Source organism: Haemaphysalis longicornis, unplaced genomic scaffold (genome assembly GCF_048455015.1).
Source record: "Haemaphysalis longicornis isolate Haplotype H1 unplaced genomic scaffold, Haemaphysalis longicornis Haplotype H1 scaffold_18, whole genome shotgun sequence".
Taxonomy (NCBI): Eukaryota; Metazoa; Arthropoda; class Arachnida; order Ixodida; family Ixodidae; genus Haemaphysalis; species Haemaphysalis longicornis.
In genome coordinates, this window is record NW_027526282.1 from 6,374,901 (window position 1) to 6,385,357 (window position 10,457).

A 10,457-nucleotide genomic window follows, 5' to 3' on the forward strand; every position below is an offset into this window, starting at 1 on the left:
CGGCTAAGCGGTGGCTGTAAACCGCGCACGTACGCCACCAAAGCCGAAACCCAGGAGGCAGTAATTGTCAGCAGTAGATAGGTCTGTCTCTAGTTCAAGCTAAGTGAGCATGCTTAAGTGCCCCGAGGAATTCTTGTTTCTTGGCCGTTGAGACTCTGCTTTGCATTATCGCCAATTGCCGGAATCCAAGCACGTGGAATTTTCAAGGTAACGACTGTCGGGCTTACCTGCCTAGTATGGGCCAGAACGTTGTAATGAAGTGAGTCATTCCCGGCCCGGCAATCTTGAAGACGTACAGGAGGACGGTCAGGGCGGCGAAGGCTGCAAAGGAAAGTAAGCCGACTGTGAGCCACTCTTTGATGCGGTTCCAGCTACATGAAAGAAGAACTACACACCTGAATACAACCCGAATTGGTAATGAAGCTTCAGGTATATTCCGCACTATCTATTCATGGTGCACGCTCCTGATTGTCTCCCGAGTTAACACTAAGGCACTAAACCTCTTAAAGAACTAGTGAAACGGTCATTGTTCAAAAAGTGGAAATATACCACCTTTAGATGGCATAGGGTATTCTTTTTTTGCCAGAAAAGTACGCACATACCTCTTGTCACCTTTTCGTAGCTTTCAAGTTTCATCGTTAGCGCCATCCGATCCCGACAACGGAGTGATTTAAACTTACTCATTTATAACAAGATACCTTTGTTAGGCTCATTCAGCGATTTTCTCCTGGCATTACTCACAAATTATCAGCTGTGTTCATCCTGCGTCCATCGAAACGCGTCGTCACTGGAACTTACGCCAGCAGCAACATTACGACACCGAGCTCAGGAAAAAAAAGTGCCAGAAACTAACGCTAGGGCTACCTTAACGGAAGATACGAACTGTAATAGCTCTTCGACGTTAAGCAGCGTCAGTGGCGGCTAATTGTCGCCGCAAGCTCTCTTTCGCAACCGATCGATGGCGCCATTACAGATTTTTGCTAAAATACGGTGAAAAGGAAGCGTTGGTGTAGCGGCGCAAGTGGGCAAAGTTGGTGCGAACGAAACGCTGACCTAACACCTATAGGATAAAGGGACACTGCAGTGAATTTGCCAAAGATTGCATTGACTGAATCAAATGAACACTTTTTGCATCGTTCATCCGGTCCATAAAGCAGTATTTATTTAACAACTAAGATCACTGATGCGTATTCGAGGTGCGATGTGACTGGGACCAAGATTAGAATTCAATCAACTTTTCGTCTCCTTTCAATGCGACAATAGGTGGCATGATACGTTATCGTTGGTTGGGCATTCTCGACATCTCAGGAATCGGTATGCTGCGCTTCTTGGGTAATATAAACCTGCCAGCACCGCTAAGAATCGTAGCATTCCCTAGCCGACGCATACACTCTTAACTAAAAGGTTGCGGCATTCAATAAGAAAACACTAAAAAGTTACTTGCTTCACTAAACGCTAGGTACTTTAAATGGAGGTAGTAAATGCAGAACTAGTCAGGGTTACTAACTGAAGCAGGCATGAAGCACTAATACCTTCACCAGTATCACTACCTAGCGATAACACCGTTCGGAGCTACATGCGTTCACTTACTGGCCTTGCATAACCTACTGATAAGCCCGATCTTAATCTAATGTATACTATACTCGGTGACAACTTACGAACGGCACCGGAAGTTGCCGCTGTGCCGTATCACGGTAGCTTGATATTTCTCCGCTCGGTGCAAGTAGGGCGTTACTGGTAATATTTTGAACATGGCGTGAGCCGTTACCATGATTTTTTGAACTTAACATGCTTATAAACGACTCCAGTGACGACAAACAAACTGCGTGAGACAAGGCAGACGATATCACGCATTCATAGCAAACCCCTTACAAAACGCGCGCGCACTGACGTCACGGGCCCGGCGCTTTGCCGGAGTGTTACACTACATGAGGTGGTGGCGTTCTTGAGTTGTAACCGAGTATACCTTCCTACACCCAATTTATTTCCTAACCATGCAGTTGCTAGTGGCAGAGGCTACGTACCGTAACGCGAGGTATAGTAAGGTTCAAGGAAGTTAGTAAATACGGCCGTTGCTACTTTTTAAGGACCTTTTTATTAGGAGTGTGGGATGTGGCTGAACGGCATCCGCGTCGTCAGGCGCGCTGAACTGCGAGGCGCTTCTTCCCCACCTTTAGAGCTTGCCTTGGTCGTACCTATGTCGTAGGAGGCGTGTTCGCTCCAAGCCGATTGTCGCCTAATTCGGCGCTGTGGCCGCTGGCTTACAGTGCTTATGGCAACATCACGCCAACGAGAACTTGCCAGCGTGGCAGTTTCAGTCGGCCTGAGATTACGAACTCGGAAAACAGCGAATGCAGCATAGAAAACATTAACGAAACGAAAAAAAATAACCTAAAAAAGAATGTGCTACCAGGGATACCAACCTGCTCTCTGCGAAGTACTACAACCAGGGCCTTAGACCCCTCAGCCACAAACCACACGGCGGCCGGGAAGGGAATATGAAGTATTGTCCGCGAGGGCCGCCACTGGAGAGGCCAACGCTGCGATCGTTTTGACGTCACTTGTAGGATCCCCGTTCCTACCTTGCCGACCATGATGCGTTGTAGGCTTGCAGCGCGTGACATTTAGTTCAGGACGTGCCTTCTAAGTGTATTTTCGAGTTTATTTTCGGCGTGTGAAGTTAATTATCAGTCCGCGAAGCGTATTTTTACCTCATGGGGACTTGATAACCGTGTCAACAGTGGTAGGCTGCCCGCAAACGACTTGAGCGTGGTGGTGTATGCGGACGCATGCCAACGAAGCCGGTGTTAGCGCAAGCTGCGGCTTGTTTCCCCGATGAACATTGGAGGCTACGACGATCGCCGCTCTAAACTTCTAGATTTCGCTTGTTGTTCGCAAGAAATGGATGAAGCAGGAAATCATGACGCGTTCACTGCTCGCAGACGCGCTCCGCACACAGTCCGCCGTGCCTGCCCACCGGCGGCTCGAACCGCCGCAGGTCGCGGCACCAACACCTTGATCCCCCTTTTAAAACCAGACTTGTCGCGGATAAGGAGTTCCACATTCATGAAAGTGAATGTTAGTGTGGTGAAAAATTGTGCTAGGTAGTGTCATTAGCGGTGATTTTCGAAGCGATGCTCAAATAATAGCCGACAGGCCCCAGGCGTCAATCTCGGCACCACCGGCCCGTTCACGCGCGCTGCGGCAGCGGCCGAAAGGTGGCGATAACTGCGCGCAAAAATTGGCCTAGGCCGTGGCAGGTATTTTGATCATCGATCGCTTAAATTGCAGTCACCGTGGATACAAACTTCCCCATACGTATGATGAAAAGTTATGGTGAAAGTATGGTGAAAAGTATGGTGAAAAGTTATGTTGGGGGCTGTCATTCGCAACTGTAACGAAAGCGGCGATGAAATATCTGCCGCGACGCTAAGCCTAAAGTTCCCAACATGGAACTCCGCGCATCCGAAACCGGCGGTGAGCTAGCTGTTGGAGAAGACCCTCTTCGAAAACTCGTAGCGCGCAAGCGTGTTTTGGGTTCCCCTAACTTATTGGGCCCCCAACGCTTGGTTCCCCTATTTTAAAATTCCCCATTATCTCACGATGATTTTCGCCTCGTACACAGCCGCGCCGTTGTGAGCAGTCATGAGTTCTCGAACGTGATGCTAGAGAAATGCACAGGGTCATTGTAAACAGTCAAAAGCCGTGTTGCAATTATAAATTTCCACGGCGTAGCCTCTATTAAAATAAACATAGGCACGTCTAAACTCGCTCGAAGACGTTGAAAACTGGCGTTAGTACCATTCATACATTGCGAAAAGTAAACATAGCAGGACAAGTATTAGTGATAGTTGATCAAATCAGGCATAAATATAAAGAAAAAACTGTGGAGGGGAAATGCAGGAGGGACATGCAGATCGTACCGGCCCGTTTGAGCATGTGCGGCGAAGCAATCCGCTCACCCTTCTCACGTAGTGATTATTATTACCAGGCAATCCGCGCAGTACGCTAGGTAATATCACAACTGAGCGGCATGCTTCCGTCGCAGTTGCAAGGTCTATTTTCTTTGCACACACGGTCTCGTACATGTCACGTCGCAAGTACAGCAATCCCGCGTTATAACGAAATCGCTTTACTCGAAATATCGCTTTATTCGAAATTTCTTCTAGTCCCAACCCAAACACATGGATTTTGGACCGCATTACTCAAAGTGCACGAAGAGTATGACCTGCTTAGGGTGAAGAGGCGAGCGGAGGCATCTCCGAGTGGCGGTGACCCAGCGGCCAGTCAGGCTGTCAACATGTTGGGTCATTGCAAGCCGGTGTTTCCCCGGCGATTTTCGCGAACCGATCATGCTCGATTCGCACCATCAGATTTTAGACAAATGGTCAAAATGTGTAGTAACTTCATTGAATTTCGTTCCTGGACATTGTTCAATGGCGTGAACGCGACGGTGCGCGTACAACGTCACTCGAACCGTAGAATTAGAAGTGTCGTAGACAACGGGGCGCCGAAAAACTCTTGTTTTGCAAACATCACTGGTGCACAACTCGAAAAAAAATTGGGCAGTGATCACGCAAAGCACCTAGTACAAAACCGGTCTGTTTTCATGATTGCGCTCTGACCCAGAATGAGCAGGTGGCCGTTTTTCGAGCTCACAAACACAACTTCAGAGTCAAGCCATGGATGGCATTTGCGGCGTTTCCCAGAACGCAAATTTCGTAGCGTTCCGTAACGCCCGGGCGCCGCTATAAATGTCGCCACTGCTTTTCCTCCCATTCGCTCTCCAGTCTGCGAGGCGTTCGGATGCCAGTCACAGCTCTTCACGGCGCCCAATCACGGCGACCAGAGCGTCATGCAAGCCATCGTAAAATTGGAGCTGGTGTTGGTCGCGCTCGGTCAGAACTTAAAAAATTCAAATCTCACTACCTTTTGTGCACCCGAATTAATATTTTGCTTGTCTGAATACATTATGTTTTGATTATTCGCATTTATAGCGAAATTAAAGCTCAACTGCTTTAGGTTTTCTTGACAGGATGCTTATATGGAAATACCGCTTATAACAAAATTTTTCGCCGTCCCGCTGACTTTGTTATAACGAGGGATTACTGTATTTTATAATGAATAACAGCGTACTTTTCTCGGCACCAGTTGCATCGTCCTTGGCGTTAGCTGGCTGCGTACGAGCTGTCGGTGGCGATGGTCGCAATTACCTACCCGCGGCGGTGTCGCCGGCCGCAAGCGAGTCGCTGATTGCTTGCCTGGATTATTCGGTCTTTAGACCACGTTTTTCTGTAACTTGCATGAAAACCGCGACGAGGGACACGTGGTGGCCACAACAAAAAACGAGCGATCGCATCAGCACAGGAAATGTGTTCAAGCAGACGACACCACAGCCCGGCGTCCTACAAGTGACGTCACTCGTAGGTGGCGCCACGCTATGTCCTAGGGGCCAATATATCGTATAGGCTGTTTTCTCTTACTTTCGGCATTCCCAGTGTTTTAGATGAGTATTTCTTGAATAAAGTTTGTGCAGTAAGTGTTCCTCGAATCCCCACGGATGTCGACTGTGTTCCTTATGCAAAAGGAGCAATCGCAAATGTGTGGTCGCGCTTCTGACTGCGGTGTAATTTTATCCTGCTAAAGAAGTGTTTTTAGTTTGAAGATTTACAATAATATTTTTGGTTGATTTTATTTCCGTATTGCCTATAACATGTTTACTGTCTTTTCTCCCGCCTTCCCTTCAACTAACAGTTTCTACTACCCTACATACACTTCTACCGCCTTTATTTGACCTTAGATTTTCAACTAGCCTACCACTCGCACAGGCATATGCACCTTACAGCTCTAGTAAAGACAAGTCATCTAAGCGTCGAATATGCGCTGTGTGGAGCTACTTTCACTTCATCAACTTTACGACCATAATAGTCTGCCAACTAACAAAACAAAACCCCATTGATTCGTGAGCAAACCTCGTCGTAGATTAGTTTAACCCGCCAGCAGCAGGCCAACTGACTTGGCGGAGGGTCGGCAAGCCGCGCAGTCAAGCCAAGCCAGCCTCCAGTACGCACCAAAAGAAACGTCATAGGAAAGCGGAAAGAGGAAAGAGGCCGCAGAGAGAAGGACAACACTTTCAAATTCATTTTTCTATTAAATTATGCGGCGTAAACGCACCTAGAGTGGTCGAAACATGCCCGAGGGACTGCAGACTTCAATTTGTGCAAGTATTTCCGCAATGGTTACAAAACACTTCACTGTCCCTTTAAGTCAATAAACCCGAAACTTTGCGAATGGTGCAATGATAACGTTTGCAAGCAGCAAGGACACAAACTAGATTACCCACAATAAAAGAACGATCACAGAGGAGCTCTGGATCTCCCCTTTCGGGATGGCTTTGGTGCAAGTACGAATGGCAATAGCTCATGCAGTGTATCAGGCGGCCGAAGCGACGGACCGGGCCGTCAGCGCGCGCTCGCTCTTTGAATAGAGATTGCGCTCAATGTGTGATATGGTCTGCTCTTTCGCCTCTTTATGGTCCGACAGTCCGACAGTACAAGTGTTTGTAGTTACGGATAAAACTGTGCCAGAGAAAGGAAATAGCCCAAGGAGACTGTCAATTGCTTGCATGATTAACGCTGCCGAATTACGAATGTCACCAATATAAAAATCTGAATGTCACAATCACATGCAATACTAACCAGAATTACCACATTTACCATTTCCACGTAATATGATCTGATCTGCTATGTAATACCTTAGGGGAATTTATATGAATTTAATGATGTTTTGAATGTTCGAGATCATGTTTCTGTAAGCTTCGTCTTCAGAGGCATGAACCAAAGCGCGCACAGTCTCAAAGTAAGCTTGTACTGGCCTTTCATCTGCCCGAAACTCGAATGCGTCGTCTTGGTTCCGCTTACTAAGAATGGCCGTCGGGAAAGCCGGAATAGATGTTCTTTGTGTCACATCCGCCATGGATGCCTCGGTTTCATCGCGTTGAGGCGTTACGGACAACAATGTGTCGATATATTACTCAGGAGAGGATAATGGGCGAGGTAGAAAGAAAGGCTGTGTAAAAGAAGGCTGTTCACGCTGTAACGATTCAACGCACTTTTCTCGACGCGGACGGGCTAAACTGGCGAAACTTGCGAAACGTGCCTGGAACAAATGCGCACTTGCGCGAGTAGGTTCGCGGTAGTCGCCACCGGTATCGTAGCGTACACTACGCTAAAACTCTCCAGTGGGCCTAGACTATCTTTGGGCGCTTCCCTCCTCTCCCGAAGGGGAGACTCGGCGGGAGCGTGAGCGGTGTGCGCGGGAGGGCCGACTGACCGGCACTCAGCGATGCACGCCACGCATTTTGGCCACTCGTGGCCTTTGTTTCACCTGCAGTCATCCGGCGAGCACCTTGTTGATTTATACATGCCATGATTGCCTTAGAGAGTTATAGCCGAGTGGACAACCGGGCCCGAACCCTACCCGGTAGGCGACCGGCTCCACTGCGCGTGCGCAATGGTGACAGGTGTGGATGCCCGCATTTGCAAGTGCACCGGTACATTACGGGGCCGGTTCTCTGCTGTAGAATGGAGTACACAGTTATAGCATAACGGGGAAGCGGGCCCGGTACGGTACCCGGCACACATGCCATGTGCATATATAGTTTTTCCGTGTGGGTGCAGGCGCAGGAGCGCAGGTACCGTACTATGGCCGGTTTTTCGTTCTGCTATAGCTCTCTTGATTTAGAACACAGTTGGTTCCGTACGTAACGTGTGTGCCGTGCGATACGGAATTGGAATTGGCCTACGCGTGCGGTCACAGCGAGGATGACCGAACCCCACGGGAACGAGTGCACGCGCATATTGTGCGGCGGACTGGCTAATCAGCGGAAAAGCCACTTTACCGGAACGAATGCGCATGGACCCGGTCAGGTCCCGGTACATACGGTACACAAAGAACGCACAGAAAACACTACATGCTAATGCTCTGATAAAGATTCAAACAAGAGCGATAAACCGGTCCCGGTACGCGAAACGGTAGGCGAGTGGCGCTACTGCGCGTGCGGAGAGGCGGAAATACTGGTTGTTGCGCATGCGCATGTGTACCGGGTAACATTTCGGGACCGGTTCTCGTCTCTGCTATACCTCTGTTAACAATGTACCCTGCGTTTGGGACCAGCGTTTGGAGTACCACGGAGGGAAAGCACGGCTCAGACGTGTTGTTTTTGGGAAGCAATAGAAGCTAGGTAGTGGGCACAGCTTCGTCTTCGTCTTTACAACCCAGTGTTGGCGTCTGCCTACGCCCACAACACACTCTCCCGTCGGGTTGTCTCGGTTGTTCGGCCAGTCTTGGGTTTCTCCGTCTTTAGCAGGCTTTACCTGCGTCCGCGTTTTGGCGCCTGGCGCCGTTAATGGTCGGCACACGAGTGCCATTGACGCCCGGTTAAGGTTGGTGGCACACCGTGAAGCTGCTGCCGTGCGCCCCCATTTTATATCATTGTTGACATGCGCATTGTTGGGTATGCACTCGTCCTCTTTCGGGATGCGTATAGGCCGGTGGTTGTACTAATGGCTCGCTGTACAATGCAGTGCTGTTGCTGTATCGTGGTTGTCCACGTAATGAACCGTGGTGTTATGAATGTTATCGCTTCCCTGCGGAGTAACTGGCGTGCGTGCGGCGAGAGCCGAACAAGCCCGGTGGCTCGGCTTGCTGGAACCCGTAGTGCGTAGTCTGTCTGTGGCCGGTGCTGTACGGATTACAATCGGGGTTATTGTAACCTAATGCTCGGCCAGTCTCTAACTGCTATGTAGCTAGGCCAACAACGACATGGGCATACACACACGTCCCCTCCAACTTGGAAGAGAGAGAAATAAACGTTTAATAAAAACGAGCAAATTTGGTGCTCCCTCTCGAGGCGCGAATGCTTGGCATATTTCCACATCTTGCTTACAAAGCGCATGTTTAATGAGGTGGCTGCCTGTCCGTACCGCGCAAGCACCACAAGGCGGCTTTGACTCCGAAGCCTGGTTTTCACTCCCTCAAATGCCTCGCCATGACGTTTGAGTTGCAGCGCAAGCAGGAAAGCCGGTCGTCCAGCACTCACCGTAGACGAGCCACTCTCTCTTTAGCTTAGCCTTGGCCTCGATCTTGTCAAGCACGTTGGAGAAAACGCTTCTCTCCCGAAGGACGCTTGAGAGCTCCCGGTGGATCTCCGCCATGGCTCAGCCTGTTCTTTTTCTTCTTCACCCTCACTGCGTGTCATTTTCATGATGATGATGATGACGATGATGGTTGCCATATAATATGGCATATACACAGTTCCCGGGATTGGCTTACAAGCCTTGGATTTAGTCAATGAGTATATCCAGTTAATTGACAGCAAATCAGGAAAACTTCAGTGGGGAGATTTTGTGAATGGCAGAGAAAAAAATAACGATAGAACAACCTGAGACACTCCGCCAAAGGAAGGCATCGGTTCAGCTCTCCGTAAATAGCGGGCTGCAGCGTATGCACTGCAAGATACGCAAAACGTGCCTCTACGGATGCCGCTTATACGATCTAACGACAACACAGCGATCCAGCCATATGTACAGCTATGGTTGAAACCCTTTCCAAGCTGCCCCAACTTATGAATGGCTAAGTGTAGTATCTGGGGGCTTTGGTTTCGGTTTTGATGTCAAGTGTTTCTACCACCAGGGGGCTCAGCCCAGGGTATATATATGACGTCACTGAACAAATTATTTAAAAAAATTCTCTCTTCTGGCTTTACTCTTCGACTTGAGCGTACGTCTCCTGTTTCGCCCTTCGGGGCCATCGGCAACGCGACCCCACAATGGTGCAGCCGACTTAAGAACCGTCCGAAATGTAAGCGCTCGAAATTCCTTCAATAGTGCGTAAGCCGCCAAACAGGCCGCAAGTTTTATTTTCAAGTAGTGAGGGCTGAAACAGTCAGCCGAGAGCGATAACGAGTTAAAGGGACACTGAAGTGATATGTAAACATTGCGGGATTACTAGCGCAAAATTGTAGTCCGGAGTCCCCAGGCCATGTTTCGACCACTCTAGGCGCGTTTACGCGATTTTATTTAGTAGAAAAACTAATTCGAAAATGCTGTCCTCCTCTCTTTACGCTCGCCCATTTTCTGTGGCGTTTTCGTGTGACGTCAGGAGGGGATGAGCTGGCAATTGGCTGCGCCACGGCTGCGCTACTGCACGGCTCGCCGGCCGACAGAGTCAGTCGGCCCAGCGTTTCGTCCGCCGGCCGCCGGCGGGTCGTCGTAATCAAGGAGGTTAAAAAAAAATTGCTTGGTCGCAATTCGTTCGCTTAGTTGAAACGAAGCCAGGACGCGTTTGTGAATGGAAGAATGTGCCTTTCTTTACTTGGTTTGTTTGTACACTGTATCTAGCTCCAAGTCAAGGTCGCTTCACACAAGCGCTGCACAAGCGCACATGCGACGCTTCGC

At 49.3% G+C, this 10,457-nt stretch overlaps 1 long non-coding RNA gene across 1 annotated transcript; it reads right to left on the reverse strand.

Annotated features, from left to right (window-relative positions):
- Positions 1-223: 223 nt before the first annotated feature.
- LOC144166638 (uncharacterized) lies at positions 224-9,234 on the reverse strand. The gene is made up of 2 exons (XR_013321716.1): positions 9,101-9,234; positions 224-321 (listed from the first exon to the last, which is right to left on the reverse strand). It is a non-coding gene; the product is annotated as an uncharacterized LOC144166638 (long non-coding RNA).
- Between the last annotated feature and the right edge of the window lie 1,223 nt (positions 9,235-10,457).